Genomic DNA, 20923 nt, shown 5'->3' on the forward strand with positions numbered 1-20923 from the left:
TAAAAAAATGGTTGCTGTGCCTCACTCGACATAGATGGGTATAGTGTGTCGTGGACTTTTTTGTAGATATTTATAAGATCTACAATTAATTAGAACATTTTATGGTTCTATCTTTTATAGTTTAGGCAGCGTACGCAAAATAAGTAACTTTTCTGGTTGATTTTTTACACCTTGTGTCCGAAAAACCCAAATATCTTACGGAACCCTATTTTTTTCCAAAATAAAATATAGCCTATGTTACTCGTGGATAATGTAGCTTTCGAATGGTGAAAGAATTTTTAAAATCGGTCCAGTAGTTTTTGAGCCTATTCAGTACAAACAAACAAACAAACAAACAAACAAACAAACAAACAAACAAACAAACAAACAAACAAACAAAGTTTTCCTCTTTATAATATTATAGTGTAGACATTTCAAAATTTGGGCACAGGCTAAAAAAAATCCTGTACTATTTGATTCATTCATTCATCGGCAACCGATAGACTGGACACTGTGGTGCGAAATCAGACGAGCAGCAGGGAACCGCTGGATTCAGGTGGCGCAAGACTGTTGCATGTGGCAGTTTCTACAAGAGTCTTATATTCAGCAGTGGACTTCTATCAGTTGATGATGATGGTGATGATGAATGTGATATAGGTATAATTTTTTTTTCTTCAACCCCAATGTTTGATCCAAAAATCCAACATACCTACATGGGACAGACGACGTGATATCGGCACATGGGCGTCGATCGCTAACTTTGCTCTTTCGGTAAATGGGTTCATTCGTATTCAAGTTACAACTGAACGCTAGAGTAAGGCAGGATTTCCATTGTGCCATGCCGGGTGTCTTTCATGACTGTCTCAACCTGAGAGTTATTCTTACCAAACTGACTAAAGAGGCCATCGACCTAAGATCTTTTTAGGGTTACGTACCTTAAAAGGAAAAAAGGGACCCTTATAGGATCACTTTATCGTCTGTCTGTGTATCCGTCTGGCGGTCTGTCCGTCGTATCTGTCAAGAAAACCTATAGGGATACTTCCCGTTGATCTTGAATCATGAAATTTGGTACGTAGGTAGGTCTTACAGCGCAAGTAAAGGAATAAATTTGTGGTTACATCACAAAAAAACCAGCCAAGTGCGAGTCAAGCTCGCGCAATGAGGGTTCCGTACTACAGTCGTATTTTTGCGACATTTTGCACGATAATTCAAAAACTATGATGTATAAAAATAAATAAAAATCTGGTTTAGAATATACAAGTGAAGACCTTTCATATGATACCCCACTTGATATAGTCACTCACTTCGAAAGTTGAAAATACTAATTATTAGTTCATGACCACAATTTAATTTTTTTTGTGTGATCTAACCCTAAAATCACGGTTTTCAGATTTTTCCCCAAATGTCAGCCATAAGACCCACCTTCCTGCCAAATTTCATGATTCTAGGTCAACGGGAAGTACCCTGTAGGTTTCTTGACAGACAGACGGACAGACAGACAGACAGACAGACAACAAAGTGATCCTATAAGGGTTCCGTTTTTCCTTTTGAGGTACGGAACCCTAAAAAAAATGTGTTCATGAACAAATAGGTACATAATTAGTATTTTTAATTTTCAAAGTAAGATGGGGTACCAAGTGGGGTATCTTATGAAAGAGTAGTATGAAACCTGTACATTCCGTAGCCAGAACGCTAGCAACTTAGCGTTATTGTTACACTATCTAAATACAATCGGCGGTTCCTCTGGTGCTGCATATGTTCATGGGCGGCGGTAATCACTTAACATCAGGTGACCCGCCTGCTCGTTTGCTCGCTATATCTATTAAAAAAATAAAAAACAATCCAATAGGTACCAATAACCAGTTGCCTTATTTTGTAGTTTTAGTAATTTAGTATTTTTCAAACCAATGTATAGCGTGCAAAACTAGGGTCAACGCCCCACCTACGACGTGGCATTGACTCCGAATGGCCTACTTACGCAACGTTCGTTGACTTCTAGCGTCAGCCAGATGTTTTATTTGCAATATATCCTGAAGTTTTACAAAACATAGGATATTTTTTTATTTAGTTTTTTGCGTTTTTTTTGTGGTATCACATTAGTCATCATCAGTACTATCGACACCTGTCTTCATTTTTGCTAGCGCTCTGGTTTACAACCTGTAGGTATATAACAGTGGAAACGAGAATCAACATCGAGTTTCTTCTTCGGCACTTTTGCTAATAGAATAATTCGTATTCAGGTCAGAATGGAGTCCTGTAACGAACATCGCGGAGTTGTCATTCAGTATACTATTATTGGTATTAATATTTACCAACCGACGCCAGCAACTAATTGCTTTGTCTGCAACCTAATGTGAAGCTTACGTTACGTCTGTGCGCCATGTAGGGAATCTCGATACTCAAGGAAAATTGTCTCGTTGAAAGTGCCTACGAAAATGATATTTAATTAGATTACTACGTGCATAGGCATGCGCCAATGTATTAGGGAAGGGACTGACAGGGACTGGCATAGTTTTTACTTTTTTGGGAGCTAGAGGGACTTTGTATTTTTTTGCAAATAAAGGCATTTAGTATTTATTTATTTTATAATGTACAAATAACTATTTATAAAGTTTTAAGAAAATGCGGAACTTATTAAAATAACTGCTACTATTGACCAATTGTGAACCTTGGTTAGGTATTGTAGATTAGTCCATTGGACAGAAGCTACGACCTTTACAACGCACGTTTTTTTGTAGTACCGCATGCATGAAGTATAAAACTGTTCACATGATTAAAACTAGTAGGTATAGTTTCTGTAAGTTATGCCACGTTATGCTTTACAGATATATTTTGGATATTGAGAAAATAAGGTAGGTTATTGAAACATATCCATGTGATCAAACTTTGGCTACCCACTCACGTTTAATTCAATTGGAAATTTGCCAGTTTCCGAATTTGCTTGCGCCGTGACTTTAAATAATAGAATAAGCGCCACAATATTTTAGAAACCTCCGCCATGTTTAATTTTACTTTAAAATTACTTAGGTGTTTCAAAACAAGGGAAAGGCAAGGCGCAACAGCAGCCATAGTCCGCCGCGCTGGATAAGTGCGGATTGGCATACTTCACACACCTTTGAGAACATTATGGAGAGTTGTCAGGCAGGTTTCCTCACGATGTTTTCCTTCGATATTTAGTTGCTTGAAACGCACATAATTCCGTAAACTCCAAACCCCCGGCCTCCCAAATAGGAGGCGGACGTTTTAACCCTAGTGCTTAAAATGTCCGCTATCACCGCTTACCGACACTTTTTTAAATAAATAGCGTTTAGCACTTGAACTGTTAATTATAACGTTGTGAGCGTACCTATTGTACAAGAATTTTTATATTTTATCGGAAAAAACAGTTCAACAGACGTAGACAACTTTTACTAAGTACATAATATTATGTTTGGTTTACTTAACTACGGTTTAGTAGCTTAGTTAAGTTTGTCAACGCTTGCGTTTTTCGGTTCGGTGTGTATTATATATTATAATAATTTTTATCTATCCTGTGACCCTGATTTAACATTAGGAATATGCTGGGACGAAAAAGCTTTATGAACACTACTGTCATAGTCAATAGTTACGGACTACAGGCAGTTTCAACTTTAGTCTATATATATAAAAGGAAAAGGTGACTGACTGACTGACTGACTGAATGACTGACTGACTAACTGACTGACTGATCTATCAACGCACAGCTCAAACTACTGGACGGATCGGGCTGAAATTTGGCATGCAGATAGCTATTATGACGTAGGCATCCGCTAAGAAAGGATTTTTGAAAATTCAACTCCGAAGGGGGTGAAATAGGGTTTTGAAATTTTGTAGTCCACGCGGACGAAGTCGCGAGCATAAGCTAGTAATACAAAAAAACAAAGATTCCGACAATTTGAAAGCGTCCTCCTTTTTTGAAATCGGTTAAAATGCTAATGTTATCCACATAATATACCTATCTATAGTACGCGACAGGTCGAGATGGCAATCGGGCAGGGAACGCCCCGCACACCCGCACAGCCCCCGCCTCATACCCCAATTGCTATCTCGACCTACCGTGGACTATAATACGTAGTAATAGGTATAAGTACCTACACCATAACATCAGTACTGTATAGGCTGCGAGTTAGTAGATAACGCAACTGAATCAACATGCTGGATACAGTGAGATGATAATAAATAATATTACAGTGGTTCAATATTAGTTTATGTTCTTAGCACCTCATGGTTCATACAACATTGACGCTGTTTAAATTAAAAGCAAAACACATATTAAACTGGGTGTTTTTTTTTTAATTCGATGTCAATTTAGCCTGAGGCTATAATTTCACCAGGGCAAATTAATAATGAGTCCTTATGGATATATAAACAAATACCCCGAAATGTATTTAACTTATACCTAACTAGACAGTTTACAAGCTTCAACAAACGAATAAATAAAAGATCTAATAAAAGTAAACAAAAAAATCACTTTTAGGAATTTAATACATAGTAATAAAAAATGGAGCCTGAAAAATCTGTCAACGAATAAGTATCATCTATCACTCTGCTGAGGGATGTCTTCGATATAAAATTATACAGCTCACAGCCTTGACGAAATGAAAATAAAATAGCGTGCAAGACCACAATGCGGCGATGTCTCCAATATTAAATTCCGTATTTAAATTATGGCTTGTTTCTTTTGTGCTTAGTAAAGCTTCTAATAAAAAGCAATTCTTATGTTCGTTGTAAATACGTGTTTCGACTAAAGATCAGTATTTTTGTACATATATATCAATAATCACTTGTAGACGGCAATAAATATATTTTATACTATTATACTTTGGAGATGGACAAAAATTGTATGGAGGCGTGCCCCAGAATGTACAGAGATGATAATATATGTGCCATTTAATAGTAAAAATCTTCTATTTCAAGTAAAATTAAAAATGCATACCAACAGAGGAGTACTTTAAAAGTGCCTACTGTTTCTGAAACAAAATTTCCTAAACGGAAAAATTGGTGTGAATTACAGACTCCGAAATTATGACTGCTCTGTGTTTCGATAATACATAGCTGAATACTTTGCAAAGGACTTGCCCCACAAAAATTGGGAAGCAGCCAAGCTACCAATTGAAGTTCACCCAGCGGCAAAAAGCTTTTCCCAACGTATGTACCTTTAAATTATGATAACTTTTTCTGAAATTGCATGTTCGAAATATTTAAGTAAGTATATATAAAATTAATGAGATTTTAAAAATTAAAGCAAATTCAATGTGGTAACAGCTACCTATACCTATAATAATTATATTATTATTCATAATTACTAGATGATGATAGATACTTCATCCGCGTGGGTTTAGGTTTTATAATAATCCCGCGAGAACTCTTGTTTTCGGGCTTTGATTTAGGTTTTTAAAATCCCGTGGGAACTCTTTGTTTTCCTGAATAAAAAGTAGCCTATGCCCATTTCAGCGATGCGAGTTATCTCTAATCTCTATACTAAACATTAATGGGCTTTAAAAATCCCTCGGGAACTCTTTGATATTCTGAGATAAAAAGTAATCTACGTCCTTCTCCGTAACTGTGTACTAAATTATTTTAAAATCGGTTAAGCGAGTGGACCATGAAAAGGTAACAGACAGACATACTTTCACATCTATAACACTAGCATGGATTATTTAGGTACTTATAGTATAATACAATAGTCGCGATTTGTTATATTAGTATGACCACATGATAATCCGCCCGCCAGACCGACCATCCGCCCACCAGACCGCCTGCCCGCCCGCCCGTCCGCCATCCGAAACCTGAAAGAGACATACATAGATATATTTTATTTCTTTAAACTCCATTATGTTACTTGTTACTATTTTTAACACGTTTTTATTTTTCAAACAATTCGAGTGAATGCAGCTTGACCTTAACAACGAGTATAATAATATAGTAGCTGTCTTTACTCTCATTTATGATACCTAATCCAATATTTACGAAGGGTCTGGTTATTTATAGATGTCTATGTATACATTTTAGTAAATAGATTTACAAACAGGCTCTTATTTTAATTAGCATGAATTCGTAATATATTTCACAGCAATGACACTGAGATAGGTCTGGGCCGGCACCCACTCGCTTCTCTCGTTAAATTTTCACATGCACTTGACGACTCGACCTGGCTTACGTTAATTATGAAATCTCATTTGAGAGCGAACCTACGTCTGAGTAATGGCTTCTGAAATGAAAAGTTTTTACTGATTTAAAAAAATTCTGCACTTCTATTTGATTTCTTATTTAATTAGTGAGGCGATGCAATTCCGACTATATTGTTTTCATAATAATATTATTAATTATGCCTATAATAACTAAGGTTTTATTCGCAAGACCATTAAAACTTTTCCTATGCAAACTAAAACTGTATGAATCGGCAGCTTTAGGATACACAAACTTCATTTAACGATGGATATGGACTATGGAGTTAAGACTAAGTAATAATTTAAACCTTACAGTTTTCGTACTCAGCCAGACTAAAATTTAAAAAAAAAATATTTTGAGCTCTATAATATCTAAATTAGGTCCTCCTTCAATTAAAATTTTCAAAATATATTAATTAATGTACAAAAATCGCCCAGTTGTAATATTATATACAAATCTGTTAGTTTAAGCGTAACAATGTTCACATTATGTAACATGAAGATGCAACTCCTCAATACACCAATAGGTTGCACAGCGCATCGAAAGAACTGTACCTAATACAAAATAATTATGTTGGTTAGGTCTGCAATTCATTAAATTGAATGTAAGATTTTATAATTGATTGTGTTTGTAGATCATTAACTGGTAAACATCATCTTCGGCCGTTGCCGCATTTCAATTACCTACAGTCATTAACATAATAATTAAAATTTTAATAGTAGCTAGTGGATACCCGGCGTGTGCTACGACGCTGAAAAAACCGTAATGCATTTTTTTTGGGTCTAAAATCATCATTGCATTATTGCCTTTCTAATGAATCTGGTTTGGGACACATTAGTTAGATGGTTCCAAAGTCTATAACGAACACAGGTAGATTTTTTTTTTGTGTTTCATAAGTTAATAGAGAAGGGATAAATATTATTAATAAATAAAATAAATATTAATAATAATCTAAAACTACCATAAAATCTAAATAATTACAAAATTTATGTATATTGAATTTCATTCGTTTTGTTAAATAGCTGGTCATTTATGACATTTTTCCTGAAGCTTATGATCGTAACTTTTTACAAATGGGACAGTTCTATTAAAATTCGGCGACGCTAATTGTGAATAATGAATCTTCTTTCATTTTGTATTCAAATCAACCAAGAAGCTAGCCTCGTCAACGGTGGGATGGAACTTCATGAGGTTTTTAGTTGGTAGGAGTCTGGAGTCTGACATAACCGCTGTACTCCCTCATGGCCGGTGGTATCCATGTGGTATTTCCTCACGAAAAAAAGCTTCTTTGAATTAAGTGCCGGAAACATGGACTCAGATTCTCATTACAGATTCTACGGATTTTTTTATATACTTTCATGCATACGTAATTGTGAATAATGAATTATGTTTACATTGAATATGAAATGAAATCAAGAAAAATATATCAAATAGCTGACATCGGATACCGACCGGAAAATATCAGCCGTATCGACTATGTGATGAAAGTCGTGACACACACGAATTGATTTTCAGAAAGAGTTCCTAAAACCTAAAAGACTCTCAATACGCAAACACAGCGTTACTCGACATAATTGCTTTTCTGTTTCTTTTAAAAACCTACTTTATGACGTTTTATTAGTAGGTACCTATACTTTAATAAGTTTTACTGTTTAGTGCTGTATGCAATCATTATTTTGAATAAAAGCTTGTCTTTAAATACTTTCAATAAACGGATGTCTTTTATTGAAATGTCTATTTTCAAGTCTGAAAATGTAATCAGGTAACAGTGTCGTCGACTAAGAGCCTCCATTATATTGTTTCCAGGAAGGAAGTCTTGGAAACGATTTCCGTCGCTCTCAGCGAATACGATATGAAGCAACAAAGTAGCGCTTGCACGCAGTCAGAGTGAACTATAACTGCGCGACAGGTCGAGATGGCAATCGTGGTGTGCGGGCGTCACCCTGCTTTATACCCCGATTGGCATTTCAACCTGTCGCGTACTATACGCAGTTCAACTTGGCCGGCAAGTACATCGATTACATTGACGGTATTTAATAAAACCTTTCAAATTATCCGGATCTTTATGAACGGGTACGAAAAGCTGACCCACCGGGGTTTCGCTAGGGTGATATTTCTTTTTTAGTGGGGGTCTGCAATCTGCATCCTATTAACGTGCAAAATATCAGATTTTAGACCAAGAAGTTTTCTTTTTACCAGCCTACCAGTTTCTTCTTTTAAAATATGTATAGGTAGGTACTGGTTGGTACAATATACTTAGGTTGATAAAATATGTATTTTTTTTAGAAACCACATTTTAGCCTTAAAGACCTGTTTACACATTATTTGCACCAAATGATTATTGGGGGATTTTTACCAAATACGTAGTGGCGTATACGTCTATAATATATAAGGAAAAGCTGACTGACTGATCTATCAACGCACAGCTCAAACTACTGTACGGATTGGGCTGAAATTAGGCATGCAGATAACTATTACGATGTGAAAAAGACATCCGCTGAGAAATAATTTTTAAAAATTCAATCTCAAAAGGGGTATAACAGGAGTTTGAAATATATGTAGTCCACGTGAACGAAGTCACGAGAATGAGCTAGTTGAGTATAAAAGCATGCATAGCATGATGCTTTGAAAAAGGATAAGTTGCATACGAACACCCCGAAGAACCGCGTGAGATGAAAGAGGCACTAGCAAAGCATTAATTTTAAACTGAAGTGGTCGTAACTCGTAACGGACCCAAACGCTGAAATCGCGTGTAACAGATGCAGCCAAATAGATTATATTATCTATACCAGCGCTATCTAATAGCTGTGATAGCCTAGTGGTTAGGACATCCGCCTTCTGATCGGAGGTCGGGGGTTCGATTCCAGGCACGCACCTCTAACTTTTCGGAGTTATGTGCGTTTTAATTAATTAAATATCACTTGCTTTAACGGTGATGAAAACATTGTGAGGAAACCTGCATGCCTAAGAGTTTTCCATAATGTTCTCAAAGGTGTGTGAAGTCTACCAATCCGCACATGGCCAGCGTGGTAGACTATGGCCCAAACCCTTCTCTCTGAGAGGAGACCTGTGCTCTGTAGTGAGCCGGCGATGGGTTGATCATGATGATACCAGCGCTAACTTGCAAAATGCCGCATAAATATCTAAAAATTCTCTAAATTAAGGTGCAAATAGCAATGTTTACAACAAAGACAAACCGGAATTGTAACTTGGTCTTACATTATTTAGGGAAGAGCTGATGTAGGTACCACTTCGTTAGGCATTAATAACTGACTGCCTGAGATATCAACGTACAATTCAAACTGCTGGGTCTAGAAACTGAGTTTGGATGTGGGTTTCTTGAAGATCTACGCTTATAGGATTTTGATATTTAAAAACAAAACCACGCAGGTGAAGTCGCGGAAAAATTGTGGTTAATAAAGTCCTCCCGACCGAATTTTCGGCCTCGGCGGCCAATCTCTATGGAGTAAAGCCAGCTGCGCGGGAGATATTATAGAGCACAAGTGTGTGCGCAAACACAGGTGCACTCTCTGTTCCCTCACTTGCATAGTCCGATGGGACAGAAATCAGACACGACCGGAGAGAGATCAGGCGCAAGACCGACGGCTTTAATTACGTGCTCTCCAAGGTACGGGGGTGAAACACCGTCACTTAAAAATATTATTTACTTACATAATATTACCTACCTATGCCATATTTGATATTGTTCCGATAATATAAATTTTTACCTACTTACAATAATGACGAAGAGTTTGTGAGATATATATTAAGCCATTCAAACAATCTGTTTCGGGGGTAGCTCTGAAGATTTATAGAAACATTCAAACATTAAAAACGCATTACGAAAACATGACTATATAGGGTAAATTGAGCGATACTTTACTTTTACTTAACTTCTTGTTGCCAGTTAAAGGTAGTTAACGTACAGAATTGCTTGCGCTTAAAACTTCTTTATTAAGTATTCTCCTGATTAAAATTCGTAAGTAAATTGGTACTTATATTTTTATCAAATCGTTCACACTTTATGCCTCATATTGACAAGGAAATTACTTAATAACATAGGTCTATTACTCATAATTATATTAACTATTTTTCAAGGACGAAAGCATAATCCATACTTTATTTCTTTTTGATGCTTGTGACTTCGTTCGCGTGGATTTAGGTTTTTAAGAATCCCGTCAGAAATTTTTGATTTTCCGGAACCAAAAGTAGCCCGCGTCCTTCCCCGGAATGCAAGCATCTCTGTATCAAATTTCATCAAAATCGGTTGAACAGCTGGGGCTATAGCAGACAGACAGACGGACACTCTTTCACATTTTTATAATATTAGGAAGTAGGAACTCATGTGACATTAGTATGGATTCAGACGTAGTGTATGTAGGTATAGGTAGATTGCGCTGGTTACTTTTTTAGGTTAGATTTTTAATTTTCTATACTTGGGTTGGAGTCTGTAAAGTAATTAGGAGCCAGATCACGTCTCTCTCGTCTGAAGCAAGACGGTGAAAGATAAACTTTACCTTGATTGTCAATTTCCGGAGCCTGAAGAGATAGGAAAAACCTCTAATCAATTATTATTAGTTATAAAAAAATAAACAAGTGCGAGTCGCATACACGAAGGGTTCCTTCGTCTGGCACCATCTTGTAAATAACACTATTTTTTTTTCAACGCGGCCAATTCTAAATTTTTATTATTTTTTATTATAGCGGCAATAGAATTACAATACCTTTTAAGAAACAACATATTTTGACTATGCTAATAATGCTGCTATATATCTACTTAAATAGTTTTTCGACAAAATTTTGGTCTCAGCTAAATTTTATTGATATAGGAATCTGATTTGCGAACCTCGTTCAATAGGAGTGGACCTTTGATATTTAAGGCAATCACGGTTACCATTGATATCTCATCTCTGTCGTCTTGTCAATGCCAGAGACGTCACGCCGATTTAGTCTCTCAAATTGTACTTAGTGTATCTCCTGTATGCTACAAAGCACCATTAAATATTTACAGTCAACATCACATTCCAGAGAGAAAGCTAGAAATCAATTTCCGGAATTTGAAGCAAATCCGATATGTCGGTAACGCTCGACGGACGCCGGAGTCAAACCACCTCCAGCTATTTTCAACGGACGTACTGAAAATATAATCTTAGATAGGTAACTTCTTTATAATGTTTTTGTTATAAGTAGGTGCATCAGTCAGATGTGGGATGCGAGATATAAAATAATAAGCTCAATAGAGCCAAGAAATATTATGCGGTAGTTGGTCCAATAATTAATCCATCTTCTTAATATACGTAATTTGATTGCGAAGTTTGGTTCAAAAATGGTTAGAACGTAGGTACGTTTGAGTAAAACCCTACGTAATAGAGAATACATACCTAATAGAGAGATACATACAGTTGTATTTTAATAAAATGAACCTCAGTTATAATTATTATTATTAACAGTTTAACAGAGTACTCATCATTGTTAGACTATTAATCTAATTATTTAAAGTAAACGTGAAGAGAGACGCCAGATTTAGCTAAGATTAGGAATAAATGCAGAAATTTTGAACGCTTAAAAGCTACCAAATGGAGAGCTACATATCTTTAAAGAAATCACGTGCAAGTGCTATATAAAAAGTGTTTGAAGCGGAAAACGTAACCGCTTAACTTTTAAACTGTATACGTGATTCAATTTCGAAGTTGTAGCTCTCGTCGTAAGCCCGAAACTGTGTCTTTGCACCACTCAACTTTCTCCCATATTTTAAAAAAATCACTTTTTAGTTCTTGATAATTGCCTCTCGTATATACAAATAGACTCGTGATTTATTGAAACTTTTTACTACATTACCTAGGCTTCAGGAATGTACCCAATAATAATAACGATATCATTCCAATGCTTCGTTTGTCTTTCATTAATTGTTGGTTAGATTGAATTTTGTTTTTTGGGAATTGTGTGGTTAAAGGAATTTGTGGAAAACTCAATAATTTAAAAGCCTAAAAAAGGCCAGTGCAATTTCTATACTATTACAAAACTGACATTTACAGAAACAAACATTTCTCGGTTTATTTTTTTGGTCACGCGTCAGGCAAAGCCCGCTGAACCAAATCATTTTTAGATGGAATTTTTGCAGCTATAAAGCATTTTCCGACTGAGTGGTTATAGGTATAGGTACATACTGATCAATCCATTACCGCCCCACTACTGAGCCAGGTCTCCTCTCAGAGTGAGAAGGGTTTAGACCGCCCGCGACTTCGTCCGCATGGATTTACATTTTTCAAAATCCCGCGGGAACTCTTTGATTTTCCAGGATAAAAAGTAGCCTATGTGTATCCAGGGTATAATATATCTCCATTCCAAATTTCATCCAAATCCGTTCAACCGTTTTTGCATGATTGAGTAACAAACATCCAAACATCCAAACATCTACACATTTATTATAATATTATTAGGATTAGGATGGCATACCCAAAATTAGATCCTGGCGTAAATGTCATGAAAAATATTTTATTTACACTGTCTTTACATTTTATCAACACTGCGCTTTAAGAGAATTAGTCAGAATTATTGAAAATAATTTATCAAATAAATCTGACCAAGTTGGATTAACACATTGGATGTATAACACGTTGGATTACATACCTTAGAAAGATACGATAATATTATGACGTGATATAACTACTTATACAACGGTTTTCGGATTTGTTTTCCTTTACCTATAAGTACCTACTGTCGATTCTTGTGTGGAAATGTTCATGATTCTAGCGATTCATGAGACTGTTTGCAATAGGCAGCATAAATGGCCGTATTTTTTGTGACGTTGCTATCAAAAAATATGGGCATTTATGAAGCTTGATTTTTACAGTTACAGCTCTAAGAGATATACCTATGTATTTTATAATAAGTATTCATTTCAACTTGAAGCGAGCCTCCAAGCGTTCCTGAGATAAAGGGTTCTGTCTTGACAGACAGAAAGATTGCCAACAAAATTATCCTATAAGAATTCCTTTTTAGGTACCCTAAAAAGTTTTCGTTGTATTAGTCGTTTAATTAAGACTAGATAAGAGACAAACCGCAGTCGGGTTTTGTTATTTTTTACTTGTCTTCTTTATATCCATACTAATACTTCCATACTAATATAAATGTGAAAATGTGTCTGTTTGTCTGTCTATCTGCTAACTTTTCACGGTTCAACAGTTTAACCAATTTTGATGAAATTTGGTACAGAGTTACCTTACCTCGCGATGTAAGATAACTCTGTACCGAATTTCATCAAAATTGGCTACTTTTTATCCCTGAAAAGTAAAGAGTTCCCACGGGATTCATAAACGCCCATCCATTTAACTGATTTACATACATGAAATTTGTTACAGAGGTATAGCTTTGTCCCGGAAATTGACAAAGTCAACTTCTTTCCCCGGAAAATCAAAGAGTGTCCACAGGATTTTTAAAAAACCTATATCCAAGCGGACGAAGTCACGGACATTCTCTAGTTTGTAATAAAAATAAACTTAAATCCGTACCCACAATTTTTTTTTAAATTCTATTAAGCGCTCGATGCGCTCGATTTAGAAAACTTGTTATTTTCGTTTCTCTCTAGCTTGTTTGCTGTTTCTAATTAAAAGTGGTGCTTGGTTGCTTTGAAGTACAGAATACAACTTCACGGTGTGTGTCGAAATTTTTATTGTTTACTAGCAGTTGCCCGCGACTTCGTCCGCGTAAAATTTCTGGTTTCTCATGAGATCAGAAATTTTGACTCTGCAAAAGGCCTCAGTTACCTACTCACTCAGTCTCACCTGAAGGCACAGTACCCATAATACCTAAATGCCTATTTTCATATCTCTAAGTTCAAAAACATAAGATTTTCATATAACCTTTATATATATATGAAATCTTATATGAAAATCTTATCCCCCTTAGGAGTGTTAGAGACGTTAGGACGTCCGCCTTCTATTCGGAGGTCGGAGGTTCGATCCCGGGCACGCAAAACTTTTCGGCGTTACGTATGTGTGTTTTAATGAATTAAATATCACTTGCTTTAACTGTGAAGGAAAACATCGTGAGGAAACCTGCATGCCTGAGAGTTCTCCATAATGTTCTCAAAGGTGTTTGAGGTCTACCAATCCGCACATGGCCAGCGTGGTAGACTGTGGCCAAAAAACCTTCTCACTCTGAGAGGAGACCCGTTCTCTGTAGTGAGCCGGCGATGGGTTGATCTTGATGATGATGATGATTCTTGAAGTGTTTACCTACCTCCACGATAATAAAATAATAAAAATATAAAACTTGTTTGTTTTATAATATTTTTATAACCAAAAAAAGCTTCTAAAAAGAAACCTAAATAAAGTTTAATTTTCTATAAGCACAGTATAACTTATTTTATTTACGTGACGTAATTATTTATCTCAATCTAAATAATTCCAAATAAAGTAAACGCACCTAATGAAAATGTCTTTCTTTTTAATTAAGTTAAATTTTTCACGTCAGTCGACGCTGGAATCGTGACCAAATAACTAAGCAGCCAGTACAAACAGGTTCGATCGACAAAACAATTATTAAAACAACGTCGTATCTTCCGTGAATACCCAATTAGCTTTTAGCCGTTGCCTTGGGGTGAATAGGTAACTCGTGTATGGGAAACTACTGACCTTGTTTCATAACATTATATTGATTAATTATACACAGATTTGAGCTGTATTCAAACAAGGAACTCATTTTTATGTGTAGGCATTTTGTTTCTTTTTCATGGATACATTTTAAATTAGCTGCTTGTAGTTGGTTTGTTGGTTTATTAGTTTGTTAGTTCTAACTAATCTAAACTAAAATAAATTACTAAATCTCGATATGACCAGTTCTATTATTTCAAAACATTTTAAAAGATGTTTTGTTCAGAACATTAACGCCAATCCTTCTGTTACTGAAGTTCTACATAGTTTCTTCTGTATCTGTATCTTGTATAGTTTTCCAGTATATGTATGTATGCAATAAAGATTTCTAAATAAATAAATAATCGTAAACCTGCTGAGTAGGTACCTATAGATACAGTCAACCATATAATGTATCCCATCCAACGTTTTGATAAAGATGAAAAATTATTTCTTCCCGAATAAGGGGCTTCTGGCGACGATTAATCTTTCTACAAACCTATTGTTAATCTCGGTGGGTAGAACTTTTGTGTTCGGGCTGTAACTCAGAGCAATAGCTTTCGTAGCTTGCGTAGCTGTGATTTTTGTAAATCCTTTTACCTACCTCGTGAAAGGCAAAAAGTGTACAGTTGAATATAAATTCGCCAACATTTGTACACTTGATCTCAAAAATAGTCTAATATACAATTTTTTATGCATATCTTCGTTTTAGAATATCCTAAGAAAGAAGTAGAAACAAATAATTTTGACTTTAATGCCTATATTTTTTTAATGAAAATATTACACTAAAACTTAAAGCTTATTACTATAATAACATACATTCTCACAACCGTAATAATTTATGACCCAGTTCACACGTTCATATTAGCCCAACTACAATTCAATGCCAGTCTAACTTCATAGATAAATTCCATTTTACACTTTTTATCAAGCACTTCCTCAATTCCCACAGTTTCTCGGCTCTTTTGCACATTAGTAATATTTCCATTGAAATAATTTTTATAATTTTACCCAAGAGCTGGTGCTTATTTCGCTCAACGGTTGAGCCTTGCCGTTCAGCGAGGTAATAGCGCCAGTGTTTTGGGCACAATGCCCATAAATGACCATTTGGACGGCGTATATTTTTTGTAAATACAATTTTTTATTTTTTTTATTTTTTTAAGTGATTAATTTTTCTGTATGTTTTATAGACTAGAGATAGATTTTATTCTTAATTAAATTGAAATAATAATTAATATTTTGTATACGAAATGTTACTGTAGTTTTCTTACTATGTAATATGAACGAATTCATTAACCATTGCAGCTGAGCACAATATTTCACTGCTCTACAATTTCCGCGATGACACTTTTGTTGCGTATAAAATTAAATCGCTGTTCATTTAATATTGATTGTAACAGTTGTGTTTATCACGAACTGCACGAGGATAACTTTTTATTCAGTTACGTAAAACAATATTATAATATGAGGGCATTTTTAATATCACTTTTCCATATCTATTAGCATGCAATGCTTTTTATTACACTGATGAAAAATAGGAAAAAAACAATATTTGTTGAGTCGACGTTTAACAATAGGGTATTTTACCCTATTTTAAAAAGTGTCTTAATTTAATCCTAAATAAAGTCATAATAAAGTCAAAATTTTATTCGATTCACAGTTGCAATAAATATGTTATAATAATGAATAAGTAGATTGTTTTAATTACCTGGAGGCTAAATCTAGCATGAATATATTATAATCATTTCCATAAACACCTCATAGAGTTGGACTATTATTACCATAATCTCGTAACTACAGTACTAATTACAGTTGATTAAACAAAGATGACATAGTAAGTATAATTGATAATTCCAGTACTAGGTATTATTATTACATACTTTACTAGCTTATGCTCGTGACTTCATCCGCGTGGACTTCAAAAATTTAAACCCCTACTTCACCCCATTAGGGGTTGAATTATCAAAAATCCTTTGCCAAATTTCAACCCGATCCGTCCAGGAATTAGAGCTGTGCGTTGATAGATTAATCAGTCAGTTAGTCAGCCTTTCCTTTTATATATTTAGATTTGTACCACCACAAAAAGGAAAAAACAATACAAGATACAAAAAGCGGCCTTTTATCGTTTATTTGCGATCTCTACCAGGCAACCTTAGGATTAGAAAAATATGAGGAAATATGACTATTAATAATATTGTGATTATGAACAAGAAAAAAGATTTAAATGTGTTTGTCATCATTTAACAAAATATAGCAATTATTTTAATTTTTAGTCTACATAATATTATACTCATTTAATTGTTAACTTAGAAAGCGTATTCTACGTAAGTAGGTATAATGCGTCACAGGTTGACATAGCAATCGGGGTATGAGGCTGATGGACGCCCCGCACACCCGCACGTCACCCGCGCTCGCCCGCACTGTGTTAGCGCGGGGGCTGTGCACAAGCAACTTGACTGGTTTTTTTCTGCTGATCTTCGAAATAAGGCCACTTTTAGAAATATAGTGGAACAGTGATAGTGACATTTGTTTGTGGTCTTCACGGAAAGTTATTGTTGCCGCCAGGCAAACTTTAAATCCAAGTTTGGCTTCAGCCCAATTTTTGTGGGATATTTCGCAAGGCGTTTAACAATGTAAAGTATTGTATCAGAATATAACAGAGCAAAGTTCATGACAATGTGCAGTTGGAAAAACTATATTTATAAAATTAAAATTATACTATAGACTAGCTGATGCCCGCGACTTCGTCCGCGTGGAATTTGGGTTTTATAAATCCCGTAGGAACTCTTTGATTTTCCGGGATAAAAAGTAGCCTATGTCACTCTCCCGATTTTTATCTATACCCAGGCAAAAAATCGTTGCGTCGTGATTGAAGGACAAACCAACAAACCAACAAACCAACAAACCAACAAACCAACAAACCAACAAACCAATAAACCAACAAACAAACACACTTTCGCATTTATAATAAGGGTACCTACTAACCGGACATTATAAATGTAGAAGTAAGGAAACGCTCAAATAGCCGGTAATTTTTTTGTGTTATAAGTTTAGTGCGCGACAGGTCGAGATAGCAATCGGGGTATGAGGCAGGGGGACACCCCGCATACCCGCACGTCATCCCCGCGCCGGGTTAGCGCGGAGGCTGAGCGGGTGTGCGGGGCATTCCTTCCCCGATTACCATTTCGACCTTAATTTAAAGCTGTCGTTCTAATAATTTATTAAACGGAATCCAATCTAATCAAAATTCTGCAGCCATAGAGAAACCAGTTCATCATTCGTGGTCCAATAAATTTCAAGCTCAGCAGAATGTGTATCATTTATTGAGACCATAAATAAAATAAAATTTGCAAACTCTCCTGACTTCTTTTCACCTCTTTTCCATTTTGACGAAGTATCCATACTGATATTATTATAAATGCGAAAGTGTGTCTGTCTATCTGTCTGCCAGCTTTTCCGCCATCTTTCTAACTGATTTTGACGAAAATTGTAATCTGATAAATCCCGGGGAAGGACATAGGCTATTTTTGGTTCCGGAAGATCAAACAAAAGACAAACGAATAACGAGTTTAAGGGCATTATCTACTTTGTACAAAAATAGCTTATATGCTGGAGGCAGACTACTATGTATTTATCCCGAAAAATCAAGAGCTCTCGAGAGAAAATAAAATCCTAAATCCACGCAGACGAAGTCGCGGGTATCGCGGGTAAAGAATAAAAGACTAAAAAGAATAATATGCCTAAGATTAAAGGAAACCGAAGGTATAAGCTTAAGTATTTAGGGACGATTCTTATTACAGAGGTGACCATGGGGTCAACCTTGCTTAGTTTAAGATAAAATATTCTGCCGCGATGTCGTCGATATTAAATTCCGTATTTAAATTACGGCACGTTTCTTTTGTACTTAAGGATTCCTGTGCCTTCTAGGCCTCCGTATAATATAACAAATTTTGTCACACCTAAATTGAAATATCAAATAAGGCGATATAAAATATTGAGTTATGTACCTTTAAATCAGCCTAGTTGCCATACTCGTACATACTTAATGAAAAGAAGTTTAAAATATATCCTACTCATTTTTGAAAGCACTTCTGATATAGACGCATCAGTAATATTAATAATAAGTACGGTCTCTTGGATGAGAGGTTGCCGTATTACAAGTACAAATCGGTGCCGGTACTCAAGCGCGACGGAGTCTGGCTCTATTGGGCCCGGTCCATCATCACGGACAGGACTATTCTAGCGAATAAGCTTGACATCGTGGTGGTGGACCTGGCTCAGTCGAGGGTGTTTTGGTGGACATAACCATTCCGTATGACATGAACCTCGAAAAACCCAAGTATATTATAAAAAAACACGCTACGGATAGTTTGTCTGTAGACCCTTATACTATTTCAGTGTAATATGATTAATATTATTATTTTAATAAATAAAATAAGAAAAATCCGTGGCGTAGCTTAACCTGACGCCCATTTTTACGTAGAATCAATTACACTATGATGTTGTCAACAAGCTTATTGCGAAAAATCAGAAAGTTTATCAACTAAGTATCATCATCCTCTCATAACAGAAGCGTCATATTCAGGGAGAGTAATGATCGACATAAATTTCCTAGGACTCAGGCCTTCGTAACAATTTGAGACTGAGGGATCGAATAGTTTTTTAAATATTTAAACAGTTTTATTTAGCCATACTTTCATATATTTTGCCAAATCTTGTGATGGATTTTTGAAATTCTTCTGGACGGGCGGATGGAAGATCGCACACTTTTGTTTACATGACAATACATTGCTAGTACCAACTTTTAAATTTTGATGCTTTATGATCATCAGCCATTTTTCAGACTTATATATTATTTGCCAAGCATTGGCATTATTACTGAATTTCGAGTTCATAAACGTTAGTACTGATGCTCTAGGAGCTTAATATCATTATTAAAAACAGAATAAGTCAGAAGTGTTAAAGAAGTGTGAATGAGCTTTATAATATTCTAGATAAATTGAAAAATACTGAACACACCAAACCCACTAGCATAGCAGGGAGATGATCAAAGCTGCCAGCTTTACAGTATTGTTTAGAGTAGAGTAGGTATTATACCTAAATTATGAAAATTCAATAATTGTATGAGGTGGCATGACCTGATTGCGACATAATACATAATGAAATATTAAAGTAGATGTTTAAACAGCAATAACCTAATTTTGTAATTTGATTTTCAATTTGTTGAAAATTGATTAATACTATTTTAGCTATTTATAATCTCACAGGACGCATTAAAGTTTGGTCAGTAATAGTATTTAAGCCTATTATATTTAATTATTATTAAAATCTAAATTATAAATAATTTTATACCTATTGTGTTAGCTTTTTAAGGCTATTTTATATTAGCCGTAAAAGCTTTTCGCTTAGAACAATGGGTACGTATACACACAGGTGGCTACATACAGGTACCTATACTTAACTGTTGGTACGAGTACCTATTATATGCCTCAATATATTTAGAATAGATGCAAATACACAGTGTGAAACAAATACACCGCGTTAGCATACATTACTACCTATAGTAGTTTTAGGAAAAAAATCCCAAATTCATTTCACGCCTATTGTGCTGTACAGCTGCGCGATTGCGGAAGATTGACAGCTACAATGTCACGATCGCAATCACCTCTGATTGGTTGACGCTCGCTCATTATTGGCTACAATGCATTGTTGCAACAAGAATCACACAGCCAATCAGAACAATTGAGATTGTAATAATGATAGATGCCGGTTTTAGACAATCGCCCTACTGGTTTATAGCACGTATTCGGTCCACTCCACTCAAGAACATTATAATGAAGTATTTGTATTTCAAATTCTTGCTTTTTTAGGGTTCCGTACCTCAAAAGGAAAAACGGAACCCTTATAGGATCACTTTGTTGTCTGTCTGTCTGTCTGTCAAACCTACAGGGTAATTCCCGTTGACCTAGAATCATGAAATTTGGCAGGTAGGTAGATCTTATAGCTGACATTTGGGGAAAAATCTGAAAACCGCGAATTTAGGGTTAGATCACACAAAAAAAAATCGTGGTCATGAACTAATAATTAGTATTTACAACTTTCGAAGTGAGTGACTATATCAA

This window comes from Maniola hyperantus, chromosome 12 (assembly GCF_902806685.2).
Source record: "Maniola hyperantus chromosome 12, iAphHyp1.2, whole genome shotgun sequence".
Classification (NCBI taxonomy): domain Eukaryota; kingdom Metazoa; phylum Arthropoda; class Insecta; order Lepidoptera; family Nymphalidae; genus Maniola; species Maniola hyperantus.